The sequence below is a fragment of the Lampetra planeri genome, unplaced genomic scaffold (genome assembly GCF_965212315.1).
Source record: "Lampetra planeri unplaced genomic scaffold, kcLamPlan1.2.h2 scaffold_1807, whole genome shotgun sequence".
NCBI classification, from domain to species: domain Eukaryota; kingdom Metazoa; phylum Chordata; class Hyperoartia; order Petromyzontiformes; family Petromyzontidae; genus Lampetra; species Lampetra planeri.
The window spans coordinates 5,001-20,000 of NW_027614548.1; the positions used below are offsets into that span (position 1 = coordinate 5,001).

At 52.7% G+C, this 15,000-nt stretch overlaps 1 long non-coding RNA gene across 1 annotated transcript in view; it reads right to left on the reverse strand.

The window, feature by feature from the left end:
* Window positions 1–15,000, reverse strand: part of LOC144739950 (uncharacterized) — a 19,352-nt gene that overhangs the window by 1,542 nt on the left and 2,810 nt on the right. The window contains exons 2-3 of the long non-coding RNA XR_013589544.1: window positions 14,728–14,828; window positions 9,394–9,509 (exon numbers count right to left, since the gene is read on the reverse strand). This is a non-coding gene — a long non-coding RNA (uncharacterized LOC144739950). The remainder of the gene's footprint in view (window positions 1–9,393; window positions 9,510–14,727; window positions 14,829–15,000) is intronic.

The window sequence follows — 15,000 nt, forward strand, 5'->3', positions numbered from 1 at the left end:
TTAGCCACCCGGCGCTCCGCTCGTTGTTGTGAGCGTCGCTCCTCCGCCCTCCGTTGTTGTTGGAGGGCGACTGCCTCCAACTGCCCAGTAGCGTCCTTCACGAGCCTCCTCCACTGAGGCCGATCTTGACACCGCTGGTACCAGTCATCGGCAAGTCCACTCAGCTCCACGTCCTCCTGTACCACATCACTCCATCTCTTCTCTAGCCCGTGCCGCGCCCGTTTAGCCCCCTCGATCCGGCCGAACAAAAGCTGTTTGGGCATGCGGTGGCTGGGCATGCGGGCTACATGACCCAGCCAACGCAGCCTTGCCTGCCGGAGGAGCTCACTGATGGGACTTTGCCCAGATCTTTCAAGGACTTGTGAGCTCCTCACACAATCCAGCCTGGTCAAACCCAGGATGGATCGTAGGCAGGCCAGCCTAAATGTTTCCAACCGGCGAAGATGCTCCACTAGGGGGGTCCACGTTTCGCAAGCGTAGAGAAGGGAGGGAATGACCGTGGCCGAGAAGACCTGAAGCTTCGTGCGGAGCGACAGACCAGGTAGCTTCCACACAGCGTTACGCAACCGATGAAAAGATATTGCCGCTCGACTGATTCGGAGTGAGACCTCTGCTGATAAACTGGAGCTGGTCATGAGCACACTGCCCAGGTATGGGAAACTCTCTACTCTCTCCACAACTGCCCCATCACCGATTGGGAGTTGTGGGGGCGGAGTGCCCGATGGTACAAAATACCCAGGCAGGTGCTTAGTTTTGGTGGGGCTGATGGTAAGGCCCCACCTCTTAGTGGCACACTCCAGCCTCAGCAGCAGCGTCTCCAACTCCTCTTCTGAATGAGCAGCTATTACCAAATCATCGGCATACATAACGTGGTTGACCAATAGGGAGCCATCCCTTGATCGCACCCGGGCGTCGATCAGCCTCCCATTATATCTGTACCAAATGGTAATTCCCCCGGTACAGCTATTGAAGGCTTCACGAACTACGCAGTCGAAATAGATGTTAAATAATGTGGGAGCCAGAGGACATCCCTGTCGCACCCCAAGGTGTACAGGGAAAGGCTCCGACTCCCGGCCACGTAGTTTTACCCGGGCCCGCTCACCATCATGAAGGTCCTTAATGATCGTGAGCAGAGGGTCAGGGACTCCGAAAGCACGAAGAACAACCCAGAGCCCAGTCCTACTGATGGTATCATAGGCCTTGACCAGGTCAATAAAGCAGAGATGTAGGTCTTTTTGGAATTCCCTACACCTCTGCTGTAGCAGACGGACAGAAAATATGGCATCTGTGCAGGACCGCCCTTTCCTGAAACCACATTGGGGCTCCGCAAGCCTCTCCTCAGCATGCCTAGCAAGGCGATGTTGAATAATCCTTGCCAGGACCTTACCCGGCACACTGAGGAGTGAGATGCCCCTGTAGTTGTTACAGTCTGTGCGGTCCCCCTTCTTAAAGAGGGGGACCACCAGGGCATCCTTCCAGTCCTGCGGAACCCGTCCAGTGGTCCAGACTGTTGTTATGATGTCATATAGGGCAGTCTGTGCACAAACGCCACCCTCCCTCAGCATTTCGCCTGGGAGATCATCTCTGCCCGGTGCCTTCCCTGGTCTCAGACTCCGGATCGCCCTCAGTACTTCCTCAACAGCCGGTACCTCAGCCAGCCACTCACAGGGGGTGACCTCTTCCAATATTTGAGGCACCGCAGCCTCAGCAGGGTTATCCCCACTTTGTGCCATGATGTTTTCCTGGCTGAGAGATTTTCCCTCCCCCAGGACCTCACAGAAATGCTCAGCAAATCTGCAAACCTGTTCCTGGGGGTCGGAGATTGGATCACCGTTTTTTCCTCTAATGATGGTAATAGGTGTGGCGCTGCAGGTTACTTTTTTGATGGAGTTAAATAGTGATTTGTGATCGCGGGCCACTGAGGCAGACTCCATCTCCTCAGCAACCCGCGACCACCACCCATCCTTACAGCGCCTTACGGCTCTCCGAACCTCCGAGCGAAGGCTGCGGTAAACCTCCTCATTCTCTGACGTGGGATGCTGTAGGCGATGAGAGTGGGCCTGTCGCTTTTTCTCAATTAACCTGAACACCTCCTCCGTCAGCCAGGGTTCCCGGGGAGGTCTGGACCGCGTACCCAAAGCAGCCATTGCAGCTGCATGAGTCACAGTCTTAAACCTCGCCCATTTACCCTCGACATCAGGTGGAGTGGGGGACGATGCCAACCCCAGCTGCAAGCGATGATGAAATTCTCGCTTGCAACTTTCATCAGCTAACTTAGACCAGGCCACTTTTGGTTGGAATGGGATCCTGGGTGTACACCCACCACCGGAGTGGAAGAATGGCAGGCGCATCTTACAGATGACTAGTCGATGGTCAGAGGGCAGATCAGCTCCACGGTAGGTCCTGGTGTCAAGGACATGGGCTCGCATCCGCTGGTCCGTCACTACGTAGTCCAGCAGATGTTCTTGCTTGGACCCGGCATGCATCCATGATGTTGTGTGGATGCGCCGATGCCGGAAGAGCGTGTTGGTAATTACAAGCCCATGGGCTGCACAGAAATCTAGCAGCCTCCTACCGTTGTTATTGAGCTGATCTGGCCCATGCCTTCCAATCACTCCAGACCAGGTGCCAGCATCATGACCAACTCGGGCATTGAAGTCACCCAACAAGATGACTCTGTCCCGAGTGGCCACTTTAGCCAGCACCTGTGACAGTAGGTCATAGAAAGCGTCTGACTCATCGGCTTTGCCTGCATCCCTCCACGGATGTTCGTCTTCGGTGGGGGCGTAAGTAACCACGACCACCACTCCTCGCCTCTGGTTGATGGGAAGGCGAGCCCAAAGTATCCTGGGGCTTACAGCTTCCCACACCTCACCGCCACGCTCCCACGCCCCCTTCATTCTTTTGTTCAGAAGAAGAGCCACACCCTGTTGTTTGGCAGTCTCCTGCCCCGAGTAGAGGACTGTCCACCCCTCATGGTGGCAGGAGCCAGAACCGGTCCACCGGACCTCCTGAATGCCACAGAGATCCAGGCGGTACCGGTCCAGCTCCCGACAGAGGAGTGGCAGCCTCTCCTCCGCAGTGAGCGTTCGAACATTCCACGTGGCCATCCGCAATGGTTTTTCGTTGTTACTGGAGGAGCCCCGAGGGTTAAAATTCAATCTCCTGGCTCCGCCAAATGGGGTTTGGCCAGGAGACGTCATAAAAGCCTGTCTTTTATGACACTCATACACACACTCACACACACACACACTCACACACACACACACACACTCATACACACACACACTCACACACACACACACTCATACACACACACACACTCATACACACACACACTCATACACACACACACACTCATACACACACACACTCATACACACACACACTCATACACACACACACACACACTCATACACTCACACACACTCATACACACACACACTCACACACACACACACTCACACACACACACACTCACACACACACACACTCACACACACACACACTCACACACACACACACACCACACTCATACACACACACTCATACACACACACACTCATACACACACACACTCATACACACACACACACACTCATACACACACACACTCACACCCACACACTCATACACACACTCACACACACACACACACTCATCCATACACACACTCATACACACACTCACACACACACACTCATCCATACACACACTCATACTCATCCATACACACACTCATACACACACACACTCACGCACTCACCACTCACTCACTCACTCACCCACTCACTCACTCACCCACTCACTCACCACTCACTCACTCACTCACCCACTCACTCACTCACCCACTCACTCACCACTCACTCACTCACTCACCCACTCACTCACTCACTCACCCACTCACTCACCACTCACTCACTCACTAACCCACTCACTCACCACTCACTCACCCACTCACTCACTCACCCACTCATTCACCCACTCAACCACCCAACCACCAACCCACCCAACTCACCCCCCACCCACCCACTCACTCAACCATCTACTCGACCACCCACTCAATCACACACCCACTCACCCACTCACTCACTCACACACTCACTCAAACACTCACACTCACTCAAACACTCACACACACTCACTCACACTCACTCAAACACTCACTCACTCACCACTCACTCACTCACTCACCCACTCACTCACCACTCACTCACTCACTAACCCACTCACTCACCACTCACTCACCACTCACTCACCCACTCACTCACTCACCCACTCACTCAAACACTCACACACACACTCACTCACTCACTCACACTCACTCAAACACTCACACACACTCACACTCACTCAAACACTCACTCACTCACCACTCACTCACTCACTCACCCACTCACTCACCACTCACTCACTCACTAACCCACTCACTCACCACTCACTCACCACTCACTCACCCACTCACTCACTCACCCACTCACTCACCCACTCAACCACCCAACCACCAACCCACCCAACTCACCCCCCACCCACTCACTCAACCATCTACTCGACCACCCACTCAATCACACACCCACTCACCCACTCACTCACTCACACACTCACTCAAACACTCACACTCACTCAAACACTCACACACACTCACTCACTCACACTCACTCAAACACTCACTCACTCACACACTCACTCAAACACTAACACACACACTCACTCACTCACACTAACTCACAGTGAGTGTATGAGTGAGTGACCTGCTGGGCGAGTGAATGAGTGTATGAGTGAGTGAGTGGTGAGTGAGTGAGTGAGTGGTGGTGTGAGTGAGTGAGTGAGTGACCTGCTGGGCGAGTGAGTGAGTGTATGAGTGAGTGAGTGGTGAGTGAGTGAGTGAGTGGTGGGTGAGTGAGTGAGTGACCTGCTGGGCGAGTGAGTGAGTGTATGAGTGAGTGAGTGGTGAGTGAGTGAGTGAGTGAGTGGTGGGTGGGTGGGTGGGTGAGTGAGTGAGTGAGTGGTGGGTGAGTGAGTGAGTGAGTGAGTGACCTGCTGGGCGAGTGAGTGAGTGTATGAGTGAGTGAGTGGTGAGTGAGTGAGTGGTGGGTGAGTGAGTGAGTGAGTGGTGGGTGAGTGGTGAGTGAGTGAGTGAGTGACCTGCTGGGCAAGTGAGTGAGTGAGTGACCTGCTGGGCGAGTGAGTGAGTGAGTGACCTGCTGGGCGAGTGAGTGAGTGACCTGCTGGGCGAGTGAGTGAGTGGTGGGTGAGTGAGTGACCTGCTGGGCGAGTGAGTGAGTGACCTGCTGGGCGAGTGAGTGAGTGAGTGAGTGAGTGGTGGGTGAGTGAGTGAGTGAGTGAGTGACCTGCTGGGCGAGTGAGTGAGTGAGTGGTGGGTGAGTGAGTGAGTGAGTGAGTGACCTGCTGGGCGAGTGAGTGAGTGAGTGACCTGCTGGGCGAGTGAGTGAGTGAGTGAGTGGTGGGTGAGTGAGTGAGTGAGTGAGTGAGTGAGTGACCTGCTGGGCGAGTGAGTGAGTGAGTGAGTGAGTGACTGAGTGGTGGGTGAGTGAGTGAGTGACCTGCTGGGCGAGTGGGTGAGTGAGTGAGTGAGTGGTGGGTGAGTGAGTGAGTGAGTGACCTGCTGGGCGAGTGAGTGAGTGAGTGGTGGGTGAGTGAGTGAGTGAGTGAGTGACCTGCTGGGCGAGTGAGTGAGTGACCTGCTGGGCGAGTGAGTAGTGGTCCTGGTGAAGGGTGAGTGAGTGTGTGTATGAGTGTATGAGTGAGTGAGTGTACGAGTGAGTGAGTGTACTAGTGAGTGAGTGGTGAGTGAGTGAGTGTACTAGTGAGTGAGTGAGTGGTGAGTGAGTGTATGAGTGAGTGAGTGTACTAGTGTATGAGTGAGTGTATGAGTGAGTGAGTGTACTAGTGAGTGAGTGACCTGCTGGGCGAGTGAGTGTACTAGTGTGTGAGTGAGTGTATGAGTGAGTGAGTGTATGAGTGAGTGGTGAGTGAGTGTACTAGTGAGTGAGTGAGTGGTGAGTGAGTGTACTAGTGAGTGAGTGAGTGAGTGTATGAGTGGTGAGTGAGTGAGTGTACTAGTGAGTGAGTGAGTGTACTAGTGAGTGAGTGAGTGGTGAGTGAGTGTATGAGTGAGTGGTGAGTGAGTGTACTAGTGAGTGAGTGAGTGAGTGTATGAGTGGTGAGTGAGTGAGTGTACTAGTGAGTGAGTGAGTGAGTGTACTAGTGAGTGAGTGAGTGGTGAGTGAGTGAGTGGTGAGTGAGTGAGTGGTGAGTGAGTGTGTGTATGAGTGAGTGAGTGTATGAGTGGTGAGTGAGCGTATGAGTGAGTGAGTGTACTAGTGAGTGAGTGACCTGCTGGGCGAGTGAGTGTACTAGTGTGTGAGTGAGTGTATGAGTGAGTGGTGAGTGAGTGAGTGGTGAGTGAGTGTATGAGTGAGTGAGTGTATGAGTGGTGAGTGAGTGAGTGTACTAGTGAGTGAGTGAGTGGTGAGTGAGTGAGTGTATGAGTGAGTGAGTGAGTGGTGAGTGAGTGAGTGTATGAGTGAGTGAGTGAGTGGTGAGTGAGTGAGTGTATGAGTGAGTGAGTGAGTGGTGAGTGAGTGAGTGTATGAGTGAGTGAGTGAGTGGTGAGTGAGTGAGTGTACTAGTGAGTGAGTGAGTGGTGAGTGAGTGAGTGTATGAGTGAGTGAGTGAGTGGTGAGTGAGTGAGTGAGTGGTGAGTGAGTGAGTGTACTAGTGAGTGAGTGAGTGTATGAGTGAGTGAGTGAGTGGTGAGTGAGTGAGTGTACTAGTGAGTGAGTGAGTGGTGAGTGAGTGTATGAGTGAGTGAGTGAGTGGTGAGTGAGTGAGTGTACTAGTGAGTGAGTGAGTGAGTGGTGAGTGAGTGAGTGTACTAGTGAGTGAGTGAGTGGTGAGTGAGTGGTGAGTGAGTGTACTAGTGAGTGAGTGAGTGTATGAGTGAGTGAGTGAGTGGTGAGTGAGTGAGTGTACTAGTGAGTGAGTGAGTGGTGAGTGAGTGAGTGTATGAGTGAGTGAGTGAGTGGTGAGTGAGTGAGTGTATGAGTGAGTGAGTGGTGAGTGAGTGAGTGTACTAGTGAGTGAGTGGTGAGTGAGTGTACTAGTGAGTGAGTGAGTGTATGAGTGAGTGAGTGTATGAGTGAGTGAGTGAGTGGTGAGTGAGTGGTGGGTGAGTGAGTGAGTGAGTGTATGAGTGAGTGAGTGTATGAGTGAGTGAGTGTATGAGTGAGTGAGTGAGTGTATGAGTGAGTGAGTGAGTGTATGAGTGAGTGAGTGGTGGGTGAGTGAGTGAGTGACCTGCTGTGCGAGTGAGTGTATGAGTGAGTGAGTGAGTGTATGAGTGAGTGTATGAGTGAGTGAGTGTATGAGTGAGTGAGTGTATGAGTGAGTGAGTGAGTGTATGAGTGGTGAGTGAGTGAGTGAGTGTACTAGTGAGTGAGTGAGTGTATGAGTGGTGAGTGAGTGAGTGAGTGTACTAGTGAGTGAGTGAGTGTATGAGTGAGTGAGTGTATGAGTGAGTGAGTGTATGAGTGAGTGAGTGAGTGTATGAGTGGTGAGTGAGTGAGTGAGTGTACTAGTGAGTGAGTGAGTGTATGAGTGAGTGAGTGTATGAGTGAGTGTATGAGTGAGTGAGTGAGTGGTGAGTGAGTGGTGGGTGAGTGAGTGAGTGAGTGTATGAGTGAGTGAGTGGTGGGTGAGTGAGTGAGTGTATGAGTGAGTGAGTGTATGAGTGAGTGAGTGTATGAGTGAGTGAGTGAGTGTATGAGTGAGTGAGTGAGTGTATGAGTGAGTGAGTGGTGGGTGAGTGAGTGTATGAGTGAGTGAGTGAGTGACCTGCTGTGCGAGTGAGTGTATGAGTGAGTGAGTGAGTGTATGAGTGAGTGAGTGAGTGTATGAGTGGTGAGTGAGTGAGTGGTGAGTGTACTAGTGAGTGAGTGAGTAGTGGTCCTGGTGCAAGGCGAGCACGGCGCGGTAGAAGGTGAGTGAGTGAGTGAGTGTATGAGTGAGTGAGTGTATGAGTGAGTGAGTGAGTGTATGAGTGAGTGAGTGTATGAGTGAGTGTATGAGTGAGTGTATGAGTGAGTGAGTGTATGAGTGAGTGTATGAGTGAGTGTATGAGTGAGTGAGTGAGTGTATGAGTGGTGAGTGAGTGAGTGTGTGTACTAGTGAGTGAGTGTATGAGTGGTGAGTGTATGAGTGAGTGAGTGAGTGGTGAGTGAGTGAGTGTATGAGTGAGTGAGTGAGTGTATGAGTGGTGGGTGAGTGAGTGAGTGACCTGCTGTGCGAGTGAGTAGTGGTCCTGGTGCAAGGCGAGCACGGCGCGGTAGAAGGTGAGTGAGTGGTGAGTGAGTGAGTGAGTGAGTGTATGAGTGAGTGAGTGAGTGAGTGTATGAGTGAGTGAGTGTATGAGTGAGTGAGTGAGTGAGTGTATGAGTGAGTGTATGAGTGAGTGAGTGAGTGAGTGTATGAGTGGTGAGTGAGTGAGTGTATGAGTGGTGAGTGAGTGAGTGAGTGAGTGTATGAGTGAGTGAGTGAGTGTATGAGTGGTGAGTGAGTGAGTGAGTGTATGAGTGGTGAGTGAGTGAGTGAGTGTATGAGTGGTGAGTGAGTGAGTGAGTGTATGAGTGAGTGTATGAGTGAGTGAGTGAGTGTATGAGTGAGTGAGTGGTGAGTGAGTGAGTGAGTGAGTGACCTGCTGTGCGAGTGAGTAGTGGTCCTGGTGCAAGGCGAGCACGGCGCGGTAGAAGGTGAGTGAGTGAGTGTACTAGTGAGTGAGTGAGTGGTGAGTGAGTGAGTGAGTGAGTGTGTGTACTAGTGAGTGAGTGACCTGCTGTGCGAGTGAGTAGTGGTCCTGGTGAAGGGCGAGCACGGCGCGGTAGAAGGTGAGTGAGTGAGTGTGTGAGTGAGTGTACTAGTGAGTGAGTGTATGAGTGAGTGAGTGGTGAGTGAGTGGTGGGTGAGTGAGTGAGTGTGTGTACTAGTGAGTGAGTGACCTGCTGTGCGAGTGAGTAGTGGTCCTGGTGCAAGGCGAGCACGGCGCGGTAGAAGGTGAGTGAGTGAGTGTACTAGTGAGTGAGTGAGTGGTGAGTGAGTGAGTGAGTGTATGAGTGAGTGAGTGGTGGGTGAGTGAGTGAGTGTGTGTACTAGTGAGTGAGTGAGTGAGTGAGTGTATGAGTGAGTGAGTGTATGAGTGAGTGAATGTATGAGTGGTGGGTGAGTGAGTGTATGAGTGAGTGGTGAGTGTATGAGTGTATGAGTGAGTGAGTGTATGAGTGAGTGAGTGTATGAGTGAGTGAGTGTATGAGTGAGTGAGTGTATGAGTGAGTGAGTGTATGAGTGAGTGAGTGTATGAGTGAGTGAGTGAGTGACCTGCTGTGCGAGTGAGTAGTGGTCCTGGTGAAGGGCGAGCACGGCGCGGTAGAAGGCTCCGTCGTGCGTGTCCCTGGGGATCATGCACGTGTACTCCTCCATACTGTCCCACTGGCCTGTACAGTGACACACACACAGTGACACACACACAGTGACACACACACAGTGACACACACAGTGACACACACACACACAGTGACACACACACACACACACAGTGACACACACACAGTGACACACACACACAGTGACACACACACACAGTGACACACACACACACAGTGACACACACAGTGACACACACACACACAGTGACACACACACACACACACAGTGACACACACACAGTGACACACACAGTGACACACAGTGACACACACAGTGACACACACAGTGACACACACACAGTGACACACACACAGTGACACACACACACAGTGACACACACACACGTGTACTCCTCCATACTGTCCCACTGGCCTGTACAGTGACACACACACAGTGACACACACACAGTGACACACACACAGTGACACACACAGTGACACACACACACACAGTGACACACACACACACACACAGTGACACACACACAGTGACACACACACACAGTGACACACACACACAGTGACACACACACACACAGTGACACACACAGTGACACACACACACACAGTGACACACACACACACACACAGTGACACACACACAGTGACACACACAGTGACACACAGTGACACACACAGTGACACACACAGTGACACACACACAGTGACACACACACAGTGACACACACAGTGACACACACACACACAGTGACACACACACACACACACAGTGACACACACACAGTGACACACACACACAGTGACACACACACACAGTGACACACACACACACAGTGACACACACAGTGACACACACACACACAGTGACACACACACACACACACAGTGACACACACACAGTGACACACACAGTGACACACAGTGACACACACAGTGACACACACAGTGACACACACACAGTGACACACACACAGTGACACACACACACGTGTACTCCTCCATACTGTCCCACTGGCCTGTACAGTGACACACACAGTGACACACACACACAGTGACACACACACACACACACAGTGACACACACAGTGACACACACAGTGACACACAGTGACACACACAGTGACACACACACAGTGACACACACACAGTGACACACACACAGTGACACACACACACACACACAGTGACACACACACACACACAGTGACACACACACACACACAGTGACACACACACACACAGTGACACACACACACAGTGACACACACACACACACAGTGACACACACACACACACAGTGACACACACAGTGACACACACAGTGACACACACAGTGACACACACACAGTGACACACACACAGTGACACACACAGTGACACACACACAGTGACACACACACAGTGACACACACACAGTGACACACACACACACAGTGACACACACACACACAGTGACACACACACACACAGTGACACACACACACACAGTGACACACACACAGTGACACACACACGCACACAGTGACACACACACAGTGACACACACACAGTGACACACACACAGTGACACACACACACACAGTGACACACACAGTGACACACACACACAGTGACACACACACAGTGACACACACACACACAGTGACACACACACACACACAGTGACACACACAGTGACACACACACAGTGACACACACAGTGACACACACACAGTGACACACACACAGTGACACACACAGTGACACACACACACACAGTGACACACACACAGTGACACACACACAGTGACACACACACAGTGACACACACACAGTGACACACACAGTGACACACACACAGTGACACACACACACACAGTGACACACACAGTGACACACACACAGTGACACACACACAGTGACACACACACAGTGACACACACACAGTGACACACACACAGTGACACACACACACAGTGACACACACACACACACAGTGACACACACAGTGACACACACACACACAGTGACACACACACACACACACAGTGACACACACACAGTGACACACACAGTGACACACAGTGACACACACAGTGACACACACAGTGACACACACACAGTGACACACACAGTGACACACACACACAGTGACACACACACACGTGTACTCCTCCATACTGTCCCACTGGCCTGTACAGTGACACACACAGTGACACACACACACAGTGACACACACACACACACACAGTGACACACACAGTGACACACACAGTGACACACACAGTGACACACACACAGTGACACACACACAGTGACACACACACAGTGACACACACACAGTGACACACACACACACACAGTGACACACACACACACACAGTGACACACACACACACACAGTGACACACACACACACACAGTGACACACACACACACAGTGACACACACACACACACAGTGACACACACACACACACACAGTGACACACACACACACACAGTGACACACACAGTGACACACACAGTGACACACACACAGTGACACACACACAGTGACACACACAGTGACACACACAGTGACACACACACAGTGACACACACACAGTGACACACACACAGTGACACACACACAGTGACACACACACACACAGTGACACACACACACACAGTGACACACACACACACAGTGACACACACACGCACACAGTGACACACACACAGTGACACACACACAGTGACACACACAGTGACACACACACACACAGTGACACACACAGTGACACACACACACAGTGACACACACACAGTGACACACACACACACAGTGACACACACACACACACACAGTGACACACACACAGTGACACACACAGTGACACACACACACACAGTGACACACACACAGTGACACACACACAGTGACACACACACAGAGACACACACACAGTGACACACACACAGTGACACACACACACACAGTGACACACACAGTGACACACACACACAGTGACACACACACAGTGACACACACACACACAGTGACACACACACACACACACAGTGACACACACACAGTGACACACACACAGTGACACACACACAGTGACACACACAGTGACACACACACACACAGTGACACACACACAGTGACACACACACAGTGACACACACACAGAGACACACACACAGTGACACACACACAGTGACACACACACACACAGTGACACACACAGTGACACACACACACAGTGACACACACACAGTGACACACACACACACAGTGACACACACACACACACACAGTGACACACACACAGTGACACACACACAGTGACACACACACAGTGACACACACACACACAGTGACACACACACAGTGACACACACACAGTGACACACACACAGAGACACACACACAGTGACACACACACAGTGACACACACACACACAGTGACACACACAGTGACACACACACACAGTGACACACACACAGTGACACACACACACACAGTGACACACACAGTGACACACACACACACAGTGACACACACAGTGACACACACAGTGACACACACACACACAGTGACACACACACACACAGTGACACACACAGTGATGGGGTGGTGGGGGGGTGGTGGGGGGTGGTGGGGGGCGGTGGGGGGGTGGTGGGGGGGGGGAACCGGAGCCATTTGCAGATACTTTTGCTGGTTGCGTTGGTTGCGTTGGTTGCGTTGGTTGCGTTGGTTGCGTTGGTTGCGCTGGTTGCGTTGGTTGCGTTGGTTGCGTTGGTTGCGTTGGTTGCGTTGGTTGCGTTGGTTGCGTTGGTTGCGTTGGTTGCGTTGGTTGCGCTGGTTGCGCTGGTTGCGTTGGTTGCGTTGGTTGCGTTGGTTGCGTTGGTTGCGCTGGTTGCGTTGGTTGCGCTGGTTGCGTTGGTTGCGCTGGTTGCGTTGGTTGCGTTGGTTGCGCTGGTTGCGTTGGTTGCGTTGGTTGCGTTGGTTGCGCTGGTTGCGTTGGTTGCGTTGGTTGCGCTGGTTGCGCTGGTTGCGCTGGTTGCGTTGGTTGCGTTGGTTGCGTTGGTTGCGCTGGTTGCGTTGGTTGCGCTGGTTGCGTTGGTTGCGTTGGTTGCGTTGGTTGCGCTGGTTGCGCTGGTTGCGCTGGTTGCGTTGGTTGCGTTGGTTGCGCTGGTTGCGTTGGTTGCGTTGGTTGCGTTGGTTGCGTTGGTTGCGTTGGTTGCGCTGGTTGCGTTGGTTGCGTTGGTTGCGCTGGTTGCGTTGGTTGCGTTGGTTGCGTTGGTTGCGTTGGTTGCGTTGGTTGCGTTGGTTGCGTTGGTTGCGTTGGTTGCGCTGGTTGCGTTGGTTGCGTTGGTTGCGCTGGTTGCGCTGGTTGCGTTGGTTGCGTTGGTTGCGTTGGTTGCGCTGGTTGCGCTGGTTGCGTTGGTTGCGTTGGTTGCGCTGGTTGCGCTGGTTGCGTTGGTTGCGTTGGTTGCGTTGGTTGCGTTGGTTGCGCTGGTTGCGTTGGTTGCGTTGGTTGCGTTGGTTGCGTTGGTTGCGCTGGTTGCGCTGGTTGCGTTGGTTGCGTTGGTTGCGCTGGTTGCGCTGGTTGCGTTGGTTGCGTTGGTTGCGTTGGTTGCGTTGGTTGCGTTGGTTGCGCTGGTTGCGTTGGTTGCGCTGGTTGCGTTGGTTGCGCTGGTTGCGCTGGTTGCGTTGGTTGCGTTGGTTGCGTTGGTTGCGTTGGTTGCGTTGGTTGCGCTGGTTGCGTTGGTTGCGTTGGTTGCGCTGGTTGCGCTGGTTGCGTTGGTTGCGCTGGTTGCGTTGGTTGCGCTGGTTGCGTTGGTTGCGCTGGTTGCGTTGGTTGCGTTGGTTGCGCTGGTTGCGTTGGTTGCGCTGGTTGCGTTGGTTGCGCTGGTTGCGTTGGTTGCGTTGGTTGCGTTGGTTGCGTTGGTTGCGTTGGTTGCGCTGGTTGCGTTGGTTGCGTTGGTTGCGCTGGTTGCGTTGGTTGCGTTGGTTGCGTTGGTTGCGTTGGTTGCGCTGGTTGCGTTGGTTGCGCTGGTTGCGTTGGTTGCGTTGGTTGCGTTGGTTGCGTTGGTTGCGTTGGTTGCGTTGGTTGCGCTGGTTGCGTTGGTTGCGTTGGTTGCGCTCGTTGCGTTGGTTGCGTTGGTTGCGTTGGTTGCGTTGGTTGCGTTGGTTGCGTTGGTTGCGTTGGTTGCGTTGGTTGCGTTGGTTGCGCTGGTTGCGTTGGTTGCGTTGGTTGCGTTGGTTGCGTTGGTTGCGATGGTTGCGTTGTACCTAGGCCCCAGGCTGCAGCGGCGGCCATGCGCGCCATCTTGGCCTGAGTCTCCTCGCTCACCAGGGTCCACTTGTCACAGCAGATCTGGTGAAGCTGCCCCCTGCAACATCATCAGCATCATCATCAGCATCATCATCATCATCACCATCATCATCGCCATCATCATCATCATCACCATCATCATCATCATCACATCATCATCATCAACATCATCACCATCATCAACACCATCATCATCAGTAGCATCATCATCAGTAGCATCATCATCATCA